This window comes from Lytechinus pictus, chromosome 16 (assembly GCF_037042905.1).
Source record: "Lytechinus pictus isolate F3 Inbred chromosome 16, Lp3.0, whole genome shotgun sequence".
Classification (NCBI taxonomy): Eukaryota; Metazoa; Echinodermata; class Echinoidea; order Temnopleuroida; family Toxopneustidae; genus Lytechinus; species Lytechinus pictus.
In genome coordinates, this window is record NC_087260.1 from 2,590,880 (window position 1) to 2,607,125 (window position 16,246).

The 16,246-nt window shown below is 34.9% G+C and overlaps 11 non-coding genes across 11 annotated transcripts; all 11 read left to right on the top strand.

Moving 5' to 3' along the window:
• The first annotated feature begins 1,874 nt into the window (after window positions 1-1,874).
• Window positions 1,875-1,946, top strand: TRNAE-UUC (transfer RNA glutamic acid (anticodon UUC)). The gene has a single exon. It is a non-coding gene; the product is annotated as a tRNA-Glu (tRNA).
• A 2,500-nt stretch (window positions 1,947-4,446) lies between these two features.
• Window positions 4,447-4,518, top strand: TRNAE-UUC (transfer RNA glutamic acid (anticodon UUC)). The gene has a single exon. It is a non-coding gene; the product is annotated as a tRNA-Glu (tRNA).
• A 176-nt stretch (window positions 4,519-4,694) lies between these two features.
• Window positions 4,695-4,766, top strand: TRNAE-UUC (transfer RNA glutamic acid (anticodon UUC)). Its single transcript has one exon. It is a non-coding gene; the product is annotated as a tRNA-Glu (tRNA).
• A 299-nt stretch (window positions 4,767-5,065) lies between these two features.
• TRNAE-UUC (transfer RNA glutamic acid (anticodon UUC)) lies at window positions 5,066-5,137 on the top strand. Its single transcript has one exon. It is a non-coding gene; the product is annotated as a tRNA-Glu (tRNA).
• A 314-nt stretch (window positions 5,138-5,451) lies between these two features.
• Window positions 5,452-5,523, top strand: TRNAE-UUC (transfer RNA glutamic acid (anticodon UUC)). The gene has a single exon. It is a non-coding gene; the product is annotated as a tRNA-Glu (tRNA).
• Window positions 5,524-5,837: 314 nt separating this feature from the next.
• On the top strand, window positions 5,838-5,909 carry TRNAE-UUC (transfer RNA glutamic acid (anticodon UUC)). Its single transcript has one exon. It is a non-coding gene; the product is annotated as a tRNA-Glu (tRNA).
• A 308-nt stretch (window positions 5,910-6,217) lies between these two features.
• TRNAE-UUC (transfer RNA glutamic acid (anticodon UUC)) lies at window positions 6,218-6,289 on the top strand. Its single transcript has one exon. It is a non-coding gene; the product is annotated as a tRNA-Glu (tRNA).
• Window positions 6,290-6,603: 314 nt separating this feature from the next.
• Window positions 6,604-6,675, top strand: TRNAE-UUC (transfer RNA glutamic acid (anticodon UUC)). The gene has a single exon. It is a non-coding gene; the product is annotated as a tRNA-Glu (tRNA).
• A 316-nt stretch (window positions 6,676-6,991) lies between these two features.
• On the top strand, window positions 6,992-7,063 carry TRNAE-UUC (transfer RNA glutamic acid (anticodon UUC)). Its single transcript has one exon. It is a non-coding gene; the product is annotated as a tRNA-Glu (tRNA).
• A 316-nt stretch (window positions 7,064-7,379) lies between these two features.
• On the top strand, window positions 7,380-7,451 carry TRNAE-UUC (transfer RNA glutamic acid (anticodon UUC)). The gene has a single exon. It is a non-coding gene; the product is annotated as a tRNA-Glu (tRNA).
• A 446-nt stretch (window positions 7,452-7,897) lies between these two features.
• Window positions 7,898-7,969, top strand: TRNAE-UUC (transfer RNA glutamic acid (anticodon UUC)). Its single transcript has one exon. It is a non-coding gene; the product is annotated as a tRNA-Glu (tRNA).
• The last annotated feature ends 8,277 nt before the right edge of the window (window positions 7,970-16,246 follow it).

Below are 16,246 nucleotides of genomic sequence, written 5' to 3' on the forward strand. Positions count from 1 at the left end.
CCCTGAAATATAGGATTTCAATTTGACTGATTTCTGTGTCCGTTTAAATAGTACCCATCTACACGCGGATTGCTTGACGCTGTAGAAACATGATAAAGATGAGATTTCTTTGGCTTGACTGTTCTGTATAAAAACACACGTTTAAAAATTTTGGTGAGAAAATGATAGACTGAATTTACAAGCAAAAACCGTTTCGTTTTCTCTCTATTTAGGTTGTTTCGTCTCATCATTTGAGCAACTTTCTTCCAGGGGATCTTCCATTGGTTTACCACTAGTTTTCCGATTTGTGGATATTTTTGCACACGGCGACCGACATGACCGAATACCGAGGTATTTCTTAATATTTCACTTCGTTAACAATGGAAACAATGAATGATCTATAATAGGTACGTATTTCCATATATACTGCGCTATCAAATCTCGTTGCTGCATGAAACGCATTTCTTTCTTAGAAATGGCAAAGACCATACATTGTACGTACTATCTATAGGTGATATGAGATTTATTATTACACCGGTCATCGGATTCAATCAGTTAAATCCTGCACACAACGTATATCCTTGATATTCCGATCTGAAAAGGGGTGAATTTAAGCACTATTTCAATTTTCAAGCGCTGTGTAGGAAAATTCTGAACTTGGGGGTAGAGCCCTGTCCACGGAGGATTAGTCTATTGTCACTGGGGGTGCTGAGCATTGCCACAGCACCCCAGTAACAATAGATAATCCTCCATAGCCAGGTCCATGGGGGGGGGGGGGGTTCCTACAAAACTTTATTTATTTTCTTACAATTCTGTTATTCGTCATACCATGGACCTAGGTCCAAGGTCATACCTACCAGATTTCAAAGGGATGCTGCCTATGGAAAATAATTCACGCAGCACCCCCCAGTACCCCCGCTTCTCAGGGCCACGACCCAATCATGCCAATGCTAAACAATCTACTAATTTCACATCCTAGGGTATACACAATAACCATCTGGGTAGAGAATGGCAAAGTGTTAATTTAAAGGACGCTAAGGGCCTGCTATCAGGACTATAACAAACTTACAGTTATCATGGTTATTACAATAGCTCCATGAATGTCTACTGGGTCGACTCATGATCCATGCGATTGGTCGAATGCGTAGAAAGAAATTGCTTGCAAGCCCTTGCGTTCATAAATAACAAGCAGTGGTGTTCTATAGCTGGTGGCCGAGTGGGCGAAAATTCTGGCGCCACTCGTCATGCATGTAGGGGCACAAAAGTGCAAAAAGGAAAACATCTAGATAAAATAATGAAAGTTTCAACTTTGCTCCCCTCATACAGAGAGTAAATGCATGCGATAGATGACACTTTTTTAAAAGATTTATTTACTTTTGTTTTCTATGATTTTCGTTTGTATGAAGATCATTCTGTTTTCTTATAACATGGAGAGGGACGTACGAGATAAATGCATTTGTAATTAATTTTGTGTTTTATTTACTTATTGTTATTCTTTCACTGCAGAAACCCTTCCAAAGGCGCCAAACAGAATATTAAATTTAAGGGGGTAGGATGTCGTGAATGTTATGTCGGACAACGAAGGTATAACTTATTAAAGGTTTGTCAAGACCAAAGAGTTATACTAATTGCTATAACGACGTAAGTCATAAATTTCAATAAATATGGTTGAAATAATATCTTTTTAATTTTATATTTGTCAGGAGATTACTGCTTGCATTTTGCATTTTCAGTAAAGTTGCCAGAGGAGATAAAAAAAACCTGGAATCTGTGTGACTAGAGCATTATATGAGATGATTTTTAAGACCGTAACTGATTTGTTTATCGATACATTCTTTTACCATTAATTTCTTCAATGTATACTACTAGTACACCCCCCCCCCCCCCACATCAAATCCCGTGTGGTCTAGTGGTTAGGATTCGTGGTTTTCACCCACGCGGCCCGGGTTCGATTCCCGGCACGGGAGGAGCATTTTTTTTTTGGGGGGGGGGGGCAACTGCATAATTTTGTAATGCCTTCGACTATATACTTTGCCACTTTCTTTAATTAATTTTTAATATTTTATGTAGTCGAACATAACTTTTTAGTTTTATAGAAATTTAAAATAGGACCTACATTTAATAAAATCATAGCTTCGATAAGACTGGTATTTTCTCCTTTTTTCGATTTTAAGTTTATAAGGATCGACGCTGTGATTTTGTATTTTAAAATTTATACAGATGTAAACTTCCGATCTTATGTAAGTAAGAAAATAGGTTGATTGTATCTTGTTTGTTTTATTTTTATTATCATTACATTTTCTTGCCGCGTCTGACCTTATACCATCCCGTTATCATTGCACTGTTCTGTGCTCTATCAGAACATTTTTTGCCATTGCAAACACACATTTGAAAGAGAAAATATTTATTGAAAATATTAGAAAAATAATTATATTCTAGAGAAAGTAGAACGAAAAAAAAATAATAAATTGATACATGGCATGGAACTTTCCAATTTATGGTGACGCCACGGTCGTCTTGAAAATAACTTTTGTTGTCATTATCATGAATACAGCAAACAGAGCAGTTTAAGCATTGCATCACTTGTCAATAGTCCATTTTCCTTATGTTGCATTAATGTGAAAGACATAAGGATTATAAGAAATATAACAATTACTAGTATAATTTCTTGAACTAGCAGAACGATAAAAAAATGCGCCTTGTGCACTCTGCCGAGTGGATTTGGCGCATTACAAATCCCATATATTATTATTATCATTATTATTATTACATATATCTGTGTTTCACGATTTGATTTGAAATTTTGAAGCTGCGGTTTTGAAGGATGTATCCAAAATATCCATTTTTTTTTAAATGATGATTATAGCAAATAGAGCTGGCAATAAGTTTGCTATAATATTCTCATCATGCAGCCTAACGTTTCCTTCTTAATGCGACAGTTGGCAGGGGCGGATCCAGCTTTCGCCAATAGGGGGGGGGGGGGCCGAACAAAAAATTACCCATATTTTCCCCGATCGGCCGCTCAAAATTGATTTTTATTTGTTTCTTCGAAGGAGTAGTCCTAACGGTCACTTCTTAGCTTTATTATCACAAAACATAAATAAATAATGTCATATAAGCCCTAATGGAATAGTACGAGCGCGAGCTAATTTTTAAAGGAAATTTCATGTATTTTGTCCTGAAAATTGAACATTCTGAGCAATGATTGTGATCATAAAAAAGCTGTGTATGTAACTAAATAATTACTGCGAGCGCAAATCGCTAGCAGAAATTTTTAATATACTTTCTGGCCTGATGGAAAACAGACTGTAAGAACTGTTACCTATGAAAACAATAAATAATTATTTCAACAATCAAATAATGTGAGCGCGAAGCGCGAACTGAACATTTATGACATTTTGACCTAAAAATTTGATATTCTAAGCACTTTTTGTAATCTTATACATAATATGTAAAACATTTCATGCGAGCGCGAAGCGCGAGCGAAAAAAGAGAGATTTAGACCTAAAAACGGGACACACTATTCATGTTTCTAAAATCACAAAAATGATGACTAATTGGGTATCTTCCTACATTAATAATGCGAGCGCGAAGCGAGAGAGGAAAATTTTTTATATCTGATATGAAACCGGATAATTCATGCACGTTTTGAATAAAGAACAAACTGCGGGTTTTGAGATTTAGACCTATAATCTGCATTTTGGATACATTTCTTTTATTATGAAAACCAATAAAGCGCGAGCTGAAAAAAAAATGAGGGCGTTCTGGAGAGATTCAATTTAGGCACTATTTCAAGCATTGTAGGAAAATTTTGAAGTGGATATGGATCGTACTTGAAATATGCGAGCGCGAAACGCGAGTCGATTTTTAAAATTATTATTTAGACCAAGCACCCGGGCAGATTGTAAGGACATTTTGTCATCATATGAAAATAACTATTTTTCGTCCTAATCGCGAGATGAAATTTGTCGATATCGATATTCCATTCTGAAAAAAGGGACAAAGGGACAAATTAGGAATTCATGAACCTGTTACCTTATTTATCAATCTAATATTAATGAGAGCTCAAAATCTGTTGATTTTAAGGCCTGAAAACATTAATTTTAAACATTTTTTTATGTCCTACTTGTGCACATATGGTAATCCTCCTATAAATTAAACATGGGTATACCACCTCCTTTGTACTTTTCTTCCTGTTTTTTCAGCGTTTCTATCAAGTTAAAAGGAGATTTTTTGGGGTTGCCCAAAAATAAGGGGCGGCTCGCCCCCCCCCCCCCCCCCCCCCTTGGATCCGCGCCTGGTTGGCATAGTCACAAACGAACCGATGATCGATATGCCATTGGAAATAAAGTAATATCTTTGATCGGTATGGAGTAGTTCTCGTTGGTGTTACAGTGGCATTGCTGATATGTGAATTGTGATAGAGTGATTCGATCTATCACAACAGCCTACACCCTGTGAACAGAATCCCGTGTGGTCTAGTGGTTAGGATTCGTGGTTTTCACCCACGCGGCCCGGGTTCGATTCCCGGCACGGGAGGTAGCTATTTTTATTAAGTTTATCATGTTTTCTAAAATATGTTTACACAAACATTGCTTTTAGCATTCTTCAGTGAAGTTTCCAAGATCAAAATAAGAAAACCATTCGAATCCGTGCAACTGTCACAATATATTTTTTTAAAGAGTTTAACTGATTTCTATCTCCACAAAACATAATCCCGTGTGGTCTAGTGGTTAGGATTCGTGGTTTTCACCCACGCGGCCCGGGTTCGATTCCCGGCACGGGAGGTAGCTATTTTTATCGTGTTTTCTAAAATATGTTTTCACAAACAATGTTTGTTAAATGACTGTATACCGTTTTACTATATTTTTTAAATTTCTTTTCTTTTTATCTTGTCGATGAAGATTTTATATAGATTTAATCTAACAAAATTTCAAATTTGATTGAAATTATAGTCAGAAGATTGCTTTTGGCATTATTCAGTGAAGTTTCCGAGATCAAAAAAAGAAAGCCATTCGAATCCGTGCGACTGTAACAATATATTTTTTTAAAGAGTTTAACTGATTTCTATCTCCACAAAACAGATTCCCGTGTGGTCTAGTGGTTAGGATTCGTGGTTTTCACCCACGCGGCCCGGGTTCGATTCCCGGCACGGGAGGTAGCTATTTTTATCAAGTCCATCATGTTTTCTAAAATATCCTAACATCTTTAACAATGTTTGTTAATCTACATGACTGTATACCGTTACACTATAAATTTTTTAAGTTTTCTTTTTATCTTGTCGATGAAGATTTTATATAGATTTAATCTAACAAAATTTCAAATTTGATTGAAATTATAGTCAGAAGATTGCTTTTGGCATTATTCAGTGAAGTTTCCGAGATCAAAAAAAGAAAGCCATTCGAATCCGTACGACTGTAACAATATATTTTTTTAAAGAGTTTAACTGATTTCTATCTCCACAAAACAGATTCCCGTGTGGTCTAGTGGTTAGGATTCGTGGTTTTCACCCACGCGGCCCGGGTTCGATTCCCGGCACGGGAGGTAGCTATTTTTATCAAGTCCATCATGTTTTCTAAAATATCCTAACATCTTTAACAATGTTTGTTAATCTACATGACTGTATACCGTTACACTATAAATTTTTTAAGTTTTCTTTTTATCTTGTCGATGAAGATTTTATATAGATTTAATCTAACAAAATTTCAAATTTGATTGAAATTATAGTCAGAAGATTGCTTTTGGCATTCTTCAGTGAAGTTTCCGAGATCAAAAAAAGAAAGCCATTCGAATCCGTGCGACTGTAACAATATATTTTTTTAAAGAGTTTAACTGATTTCTATCTCCACAAAACAAAATCCCGTGTGGTCTAGTGGTTAGGATTCGTGGTTTTCACCCACGCGGCCCGGGTTCGATTCCCGGCACGGGAGGTAGGTATTTTTATCAAGTTTATCATGTTTTCTAAAATATGTTTACACAAACAATGTTTGTTAAATGACTGTATACCGTTACACTATATTTTTTTAGTTTCTTTTCTTTTTATGTTGTCGATGAAGATTTTATTTAAATTTAATCCAACAAAATTTCAAATTTGATTGAAATTATAGTCAGAAGATTGCTTTTGGCATTCTTCAGTGAAGTTTCCAAGATAAAAAAAAAGAAAGCCATTCGAATCCGTGCGACTGTAACAATATATTTTTTTAAGAGTTTAACTGATTTCTATCTCCACAAAACAGAATCCCGTGTGGTCTAGTGGTTAGGATTCGTGGTTTTCACCCACGCGGCCCGGGTTCGATTCCCGGCACGGGAGGTAGCTATTTTTATCAAGTCCATCATGTTTTCTAAAATATCCTAACATCTTTAACAATGTTTGTTAATCTACATGACTGTATACCGTTACACTATACATTTTTTAAGTTTTCTTTTTATGTTGCCGATGAAGATTTTATATATATTTAATCTAACAAAATTTCAAATTTGATTGAAATTATAGTCTTAAGATTGCTTTTAGCATTCTTCAGTGAAGTTTCCAAGATAAAAAAAAATAAAACCATTCGAATCCGTGCGACTGTAACAATATATTTTTTAAAGAGTTTAACTGATTTCTATCTCCACAAAACAGATTCCCGTGTGGTCTAGTGGTTAGGATTCGTGGTTTTCACCCACGCGGCCCGGGTTCGATTCCCGGCACGGGAGGTAGCTATTTTTATCAAGTCCATCATGTTTTCTAAAATATCCTAACATCTTTAACAATGTTTGTTAATCTACATGACTGTATATCGTTACACTATACATTTTTTAAGTTTTCTTTTTATGTTGCCGATGAAGATTTTATATATATTTAATCTAACAAAATTTCAAATTTGATTGAAATTATAGTCTTAAGATTGCTTTTAGCATTCTTCAGTGAAGTTTCCAAAAAAAAAAAAAAAAGAAAACCATTCGAATCCGTGCGACTGTAACAATATATTTTTTAAAGAGTTTAACTGATTTCTATCTCCACAAAACAGATTCCCGTGTGGTCTAGTGGTTAGGATTCGTGGTTTTCACCCACGCGGCCCGGGTTCGATTCCCGGCACGGGAGGTAGCTATTTTTATCAAGTCCATCATGTTTTCTAAAATATCCTAACATCTTTAACAATGTTTGTTAATCTACATGACTGTATATCGTTACACTATACATTTTTTAAGTTTTCTTTTTATGTTGCCGATGAAGATTTTATATATATTTAATCTAACAAAATTTCAAATTTGATTGAAATTATAGTCTTAAGATTGCTTTTAGCATTCTTCAGTGAAGTTTCCAAAAAAAAAAAAAAAAGAAAACCATTCGAATCCGTGCGACTGTAACAATATATTTTTTAAAGAGTTTAACTGATTTCTATCTCCACAAAACAGATTCCCGTGTGGTCTAGTGGTTAGGATTCGTGGTTTTCACCCACGCGGCCCGGGTTCGATTCCCGGCACGGGAGGTAGCTATTTTTATCAAGTCCATCATGTTTTCTAAAATATCCTAACATCTTTAACAATGTTTGTTAATCTACATGACTGTATACCGTTACACTATATATTTTTTAAGTTTTCTTTTTATGTTGTCGATGAAGATCTTATAAAGATTTAATCTAATAAAATTTTATGCTTTCGATGGAGATGTTATATAAATTAAATCTAGTAAAATTGTAAATTTGGTTGAAATGATATTTTTTTCAATTGTAAATTTGTCAGGAGGTTACTGTTTGCATTTTCAGTAAAGTTGCCAAAAGAAGATAAAAAGGCACTCGAATCAGTGTGACTATTGTATTATACCAATACAATGAGGATTTTTTTAAGACCGTATATAGATAACTGATTTGTTTATAGTGATATTCTCTTTACCATCAATTTTCTTCAGTGTACACTCCATCACAACATTACTCAATCCCGTGTGGTCTAGTGGTTAGGATTCGTGGTTTTCACCCACGCGGCCCGGGTTCGATTCCCGGCACGGGAGGTAGTTTTTTATATTTTGTACGTTCTCTAAAAATTTAGTGTCTGATTGGATACATTTGCATGACGTTAATTTCTGTCTATCGAATTGAAGTAATCACATAAAATAACATTTCCCTTAACATTTCAATGATTATGGAGCTCTGGTACTTGGCTATTTTTTTTTTCAATTAGGACCAGCCTATCACTGGGTAATGAATTGCAAGAGACGTCGTTCTGATACATTACGCACCACACTACATAGTGAATTGTTATCCTTCATCTTTTTATCACTATCATCATCCTGTTATCATTATCATTATTATTATTATCATCATTATTATTATTACTATTATCATTATTACTTTTAGAATTGATTATTCAGCTTCCATGTGTCTCCGTGTATCCAATTGAATAGTTTTTATTGCAAAATATTTCATTCGTCACAATTCAAATGAGAGTGTTATGCAATCCTATACATAGTACAAAACGCTGTTTGAAATTTTATACGCTGTCACTATCTGAACACATAAGAGATGTTTATCGGTTTAAACAACCATGCTTTTTATTGCGAATTAAATCTAAAACATAAACGGTCTTTAACACTTAAACACTTATTTGAACCGTTTGAATAGCTACTGTAAGGTTCATATAAAACTGCGCCTTAATATGAATATTAAACAGCATCTGTACTGTGTGAAATGGGTCCTAGGCCACATTTTGATAAAATATGCACCACACAAAAAATGCGCTAATTTTCTGACAGTCTATCTTCAGGTCATCTGGAAAGCCATGTGCATGCCAAACTTGCAAATACTTACATGTTATCCTTCATCTTCATCAGTTAGCTCCCAACCCTCTACAGGTTAAGTTCACTTTTAATGTAAGTTTTAGACTGGAAAATAAGACTATTCGAAGTCTAATCCAACACAATAGTCAATAGCAGGGGGACATTTGAAACTCCAATTTTGAAATATTATATTCTATTAGTTCAAAAGCTTATTAAAGTGCCATTGCTAAGCAATGGGTTCACGAGGCCGATGGTTCTCGAGGCCGATTATTTTTCCCACGAGGCCGATTTTTTTAAATTTTATTATTTCTCTTTTTTTGGAACGTAGATTTTATTCCATTTTACAAAAGCAAGATATAGACAAACATAAGTGGACAAACTCAAATTTTTAAGAAAGATCAGGAGCTCGATATAAAAGTTACCTTTCAAATGCTAAATTCTGGATTTAGATTATAATGTAAAGATTTGAATGTAAATTATTTGATGTTAGAAAGAAATCTAAAAAAATTCATCAGAATCCGAATGTTTAGATCTAAATCTAAATTTTTCATAATAAAACTTATAAATGTTAACTTAAACATTGAAGTCTTTTTATAGGGGGGTGCTTCAATATTTTTTTTTATTTCATTGCTGTTATAACGTTAATATGTATTTAAACTAAAATTAGGTAAACAATACTATCTTACCCCTTTTGTCATCAATTTTAGGAACAATATCTGGTCAGTGAAGTTCGACAAGTTCATGGCTGTCCACATCAAACTGGTCAACGTCGTCGAATTGTCCGTCGCTCACGCACCTCGACGACCACGTCTTCATCCTTCAGAAGCAAATCGAATAGTAAAAATGATTCAGGGACTGTCGGCAAAAATTGCGACGTCACTTTTCTTTTTGCGTCAAATCCGGGTCTTTTCATTCAAATTTCCCTGAGTCCTGATTGGTGAGATTCTCCCACGTGGTTTCCTTGGTCTTAATTGGGGAAAATTGGAAAGAGCATGGGGAAAAATCCCCGAATTCCTTTTGTTGGTACGAACAGCAAAGTGGAAAGGTTTCGTTTTGCACGGTTTGTGACTCCATGAACGTTCTACACGTGCAAGGTATTGCTCAATCAACCGATCTTAGGGGATTTTACAAGGGGTGTGCATTACGTCATCATGGTATTTCGGGTAGCGGGTTTCCCCTACTTTTCAATGAACTCTGTGACTGTTTGGTACTACCAGTGAACAATTGTGTGAGCATGGAGCTATAAAACACGGTGTGAGCATGTATGTGGTGTAACGCAATAGAGAATAGGAATATTCTTTATCGGCATGGCCATTGGCATAATCATGTCATGATTATACAGAGTCAAATTATATGTACACCCTCAAAAATTGCCGATTTAATGAATCAAAAAATCCGTCAGGAAAATATGTATATATATATATATATATATATATATATATATATATATATATATATATATATATATATATATATATATATATATATATATAAATTCATCCCTGAAGAAGGTCTATGGCCGAAAATTTGGAAGATTATGTCTCCTCACGGCGTTTCTATTAAGTCTTCATTTGTTTATATATATATATATATATATATGAAAGAAATGAATGAAGAGAACATTGGTAGGTGTAGCTTAAATCAAGATTCCCCAGATCTACCTTCCCTTTTAGAAAAAATTGGTGATGCCGAAAAAATGTCTCTGCCGGGAATCGAACCAAAAGGGCAGATAGCTCTGGGGAATCTTGATTTAAGCTATACGCCTACCATTGTTCTCTTCATTCATTTCTTTCACATACAAGAGTTGTCAAAACTGTTGTACATGTATAATTTCTAACATTTGCTAACTGTTCAAATATTAGGCCTATTTATATCAAAAGATTATCGTGTGATGGAACATTGCATGAGACCGCCTTTTTTCTAGAACACCTTTTCAACGTTAAGTTTTCTCATTAGTTGAAATAACCTAGTAATGTATTTGGCTGCAAAGAAAATACATTCCTTTTTTCAATTCCAACTTCATCTAGCAGTTCAGGCTTCATTCGTAAAACCCGATCTGCTTGCGATTATGTTCAGATATGGAAAAGTATCAGGACGAGTCAATTTGTAATTACTTTCAATATTCTACTTAACATCATTATGTATAAAAAATATTCTGAGTATCTATTTCCACCCTCTTAAGTGGGTTTTGACAATGATATAGAAAGAAGCTTCTCATAATTTCCACTGTCAGTCTATTCGAGCATAATTTCAGCAACACAGACTTTATTTTTCACGAGTTACTCTCATTTTCGTTTGAAGTAATTTAGCTTGAGGCCTTTTATAGAAGCTTGTTTCATTAAATACAGTGTAAGTTACTGAATGGTGCTTATTTAAAATTCAAAATGATGCATATTCTAGCTATTCAGTGTTTTTTAAGTATTGGAGACAAAAAGTATAAAAAAAACAGTGGACGCAATCATTTGCATTTTTTTGCAACTTGGTGCAGCAAGTGTTTAAATATATGTATATATCTTCTTCTTTTTACGGAGGGAGGAGGGGTTTACTCCAGTAATTATGTATATCTCTGTAATTAAGTATTTGTTTAATCGATTTGATATTACATAGTGTATTTTTACCGAAAAAATGATGATGAAAAAATCAACTTGTCAATATATCCTGACTGGACATCATCCAGTCAGGATCCTCTTCATCCAATATGAGAAAATGGAACTCTGGGCCTATGCATTCGATGAATCCGCGATCGTTTGCAGATCCAGTGAGTTCAGCTACCACATTTGAACCAAAACCATGACTAACGTTAGAGTGAAGCAGGGGAGGATCCAGGATTTTTCGAAAGGTGGGGCACATTTTCTACTTAAAATTTTATCACTATTATCGTTATCATTACAATTATTATCTAAATGACTTTCCATTTTTTGTTGTCGCTTATTCACTCTATTTTGGTATTTTGTAGATTACGTATTTTAAGTTCGTTTTCTGTCCGTCTCTTGTATATAGGTTAAGTTAATTAGTATTGGAACTAAGTTTAGGAACTTGCCTTTTTCACAAGTTCTGCTTTTCTTGGCAAGTTCAGTTAATTTATCTTCAGTATGTGTTATGAAATGTCATTTAATTGAACGTATTATTTTGAGTATGTATTATTTTAAACATGTATTTACACTGTTACTTCGATTATATCATCTAAATTTTCCCGAGGGAAAATTTGATAACCCCCCCCCCCCCCAAAAAAAGGTTTTTAACCCCCAAAAAGTCTTCATTTTCAAAGGGGGGGGGCACTTCAGTTTTAACGGCATTTTTACATTACAAATTTTAATTGTGCCTCTCAAAATGGGGGGGGGGGGGCACGGGCCTGCTGTGCCCCCCCCCCCCCCCTGGATCCGCCAGTGGAGTGAAGACTATAGACTCCAAAATCAATGTCTGTGTCACACAAAGTAGAGACAGCCACAGTACATAGTGAATCTAGTCTCACTACTTCAGACTCTGCATTATGCACTTTGTTTGCCAGGATGGCAACCATTACAACAGGGTGTAGTCAAGACTTCGTGACCATAATACTTTTCTGAGCAAGGTGTATATATAATTATTCATCTTGGGGGGTAATTGTTTATGATGTAATCGATGATGTTTTCACCTAAATAGTCTATGTGTGCACCTTTCTTGTCACTTTCACTTTATCATATGGCCCTTGAATGTCAGTATTTACTCTACTGTAAATGTTTTTTTTTGTTAAAAAAAAAAAAAAAATGTTGATATTGATCTGATCGATTTGACATAAATTTTCACCTGCGGAACTTTAAATGGAGTTCTACGAGGTATCGGATAGAGCGCCACCTGCTCACGTTTGAGAGACATAGGGAGTACAATTTCTTTGTACGCCTGAGACGCCCTCGAAATGTACCTCGAGCGGGCTTGTCAGGATAACGTACTAATACAGGGCAGGAGAGGTGGTCTTGCACGATTTCCTAAGAACTTTTCTTTCCTATCTTTCCTTTATTTTTTTTAACTGATATAGATTGAACAAAGAAATTATTCTTTTTGAAAAAAAAGGGAAAGCAAATTTACAAGGCAACAATAGTCAAAACTGACTAGTTTGCCTATTTTAAATAACAACAACAACAGCAACTTATGCGAATTGCGAAAACAAAGGGTCTATGCCAGCAGAATAAATCGAATACGGATGATTCTCCGTTCCAATGAGGGGAATATCACCAAAACATGGATATCGTTTATCAGATATCGATTCGACTGTGCTCTTTTCACATTAGTGAAACCGCCTCCATAGCAGAACTACCACATCTATTTCGTTATTTCCAATGATAGATGCAAACGGTCGGTTTGGTTAAGGTGACTCTAGCATAAAAACGAATAGGAGATTTCAGAGCTCCTTTCACACCCCCATTCCATTTACCCCCCCCCCCCCCTCTCTCCTTTTTCTCTCAATCTATTGGTTTTTCTCTCTCTCTCTCTCTTTCCTTACCTCTCTTTTTCATCTTCATTTCCCATCTCCCTCGATCTCTCCAGGTCAATCCGTTTTCAATTAATTCCAAAGGATCGCTACAAGACTCCTTCTCTATCTCTCTCCCTTTCTCTCGAAACGTATATAATCTATCTTTTTATCTCATCAACCCGATTTTTTTCCCCCCTTCAATTAATAGGAGAAAAAAGAAACACGAGTAAAAAAAGTGAATTTAAAATAAAAATATTGAAAAGTAAAAAAGAAAGGTCTGGATCGTGTAATTCTGTGAACTGTTTTATTAATGGTTTCATGGCATTCATTCCGGCGACAATTGCTCTACTCTAAATTCCACACACTAATCGAGTGGCCAACTTTAAACCTGCGTTTAACACTAGACCCTACCCTAAACCTACATGTAACCCTATCGCAACCCTAACTTTAACCCCACATCTCTAAGCCCGGTACAATTGTCGCAAGAGCATATGTCGTGTCACCTTATTGGTTGAAAAAATGACGTCACATTCTGGTAGCCTCCCCCCCCCCGCAATCAAAATACCATATAGCCATGAAAGCGGCTCCCACGCTTGGAAATGCCCATGCTTGAAAGGCGCAACTGAATTAATGTTATGCTATATTGGCCACATTCTTAAAGTTGTTTATCGTGTCAATAACATTTCATTGTATTAAAAAAGACAAAGAAACAAAATCAAAACGAATTTTGCTTATACTTTTATACTCTTTGCTTATACATAAATACAACAGACCAATTATTGTATATTTATCAGCAATGGCTTACTTATACATGTTTCGTATGTACCCAAACAAACCCATTCCGGTTCAGTTTATGGAACATATATACATGTATGTAAACACAACATAGGATGCTGCAACCAACTCCTAGACCTTTTAAATGCAGAGAAGTTGGAAATGTACAGTTTAATTCCATAAATACATAAGGAGACGATATCATATTTTCGTTTTCGTTAAGAAATCATATTCCTACATTAATTTTACTCATATCAATAATGATGTGTTTTTATGTACATTTTCGTTACATTTACATGTTTATATATAAAAACAAATATAATACATTGAATATAGAATGAATCTAAATGTATTTGACATTATCATTCATTGTAATATCATATCCAAGCAAATTCATGAATATAAACCTTATGCGGTATGGTTCCAATGCATCAGTGAATGGATTTTAAGATGCTCTTGCTTCTTTAATCTTGTCCCGCTTATCAATAGACCAACGCGTGTAACCGAAAATACTTCAACATTAATAGACAACATTTTCTCTGTTGGTCAACCGTCAATAAAATCATTTATCTTAATTTCTGATATTTCAGATCACTTTCCAGTAATTGCTTCTTTTCCATTAAGTATAAAAAACTAAAGGAATATGAATGAATATATTCTTTCTCGTAATTTTGGCTTTGAAAATATGCAAAGGTTCAAGTGTGATTTAAATGCAACCGATTTGAGTGTTGTCTTAAATGAGTCTGACGTTGAAATAGCTTCCAGTATATTTCTTGAATTGTTGACAACTCTATATGAAAAGAATTTCCCTCTCCTACGCAAGAAACAAAAAGATAGAAGAAAATATCCTCAGATGCCTTGGGTATCCAAATCTTTATTAAAATGTATCAACAAGAAAAATAAACTATTTTGTAAGTTTAAACTAAGGAGAACATTAGGAGCGAAGCAGAAATACTCTTGCTATAGGAACATTTTAACACCAGGGGAGTGTTTCATCAACATTTTCGTCCGACAAGTTGTCAGATCTGACATCTTTCTCTGATGTTGATTGGCTGAGAGGTACTGTTCCTATGGTAACTGTCGGATAAAATGGGACTTGTCGGATAAAACGTCCCACAAGTGCTTTCATGAAACGCCCCCCTGTACTACGAGATGCTGAAAAATCATATTATGATGAAAAGTTTAAGTCAGTCTTCAAGGATATGAAGGGAACCTGGAAAATTACAAGACAAACGCTAAATTCAAAGCAAAAGAGGCAGGGTCCCTCTAAACTTTTGGTAGATGGGGTTTTGACTGAAGATCATGTACAAATGAGTAACGCTTGTAATCAATTCTCTTCATCAATAGGAAATCAATTGTCATCTTGTCTTCCCGCTAGTCAAAAACTTTTTTTAATGATTACCTTAATTGGTAATCGACTTCCCTGTTCATGTTTCTTTACTCCTGTCGTTGAAAAGGAAGTGATTGACATTGTTCATAATTTGAAAACAAATAAGGCTGCTTGGTATGATGGCCTATCTAATAAGCTTATAAAAGAAGTTATTGATGTTATTGTTTCTCCTATTACTCATATATTCAATTTAACTATTGTACATGGAATCGTTCCTTCGAGTATGAAGATAGCCAAAGTTGTGCCGATTTTAAGGGAAACCCTCAGGAAGTTGGAAATTACCGGCCCATCTCTCTTCTTACATGTTTTTCTAAAATTCTTGAAAAAACAATTTCTGTTCGTGTTATGAATTTTTTGAAAATTAATAATATTCTCGCTCCTGAACAATTTGGTTTTCGTGAAAAACACACTACCTCTCATGCTCTGTTACATTTTATTGACAAAATTTCTTCCGCAAAAGATAATGGGCTACATACTGTCGGTATATTCCTAGACTACTCCAAAGCCTTCGACACGATTGACCATGACATCCTTTTGTATATACTATCTTTCTATGGATTCCGGGGTAAGGTTTTGGAGTGGTTCAAGAGCTACCTCTCTTATATAAAACAGTTTGTATTCATAAATGGTGTTAAGTCTTCTATGCAGTCAATTACATGTGGAGTGCCACAAGGTTCACTCCTTGGACCTATCTTATTTCTCATATATATTAATGATTTCCCTCAGTCATCAAAAATCCTTTCATTTATCCTGTTTGCAGATGACTCAAGCATATTTTTTCTGAAAAGAACCCCTGCAATTTATTGCAAACTATCAATTCAGAATTGTTTTCTGTTAACGAATGGATCATTGCTAACAGGCTTTCCTTAAATCTTGTTAAAACAAACTACATGTTATT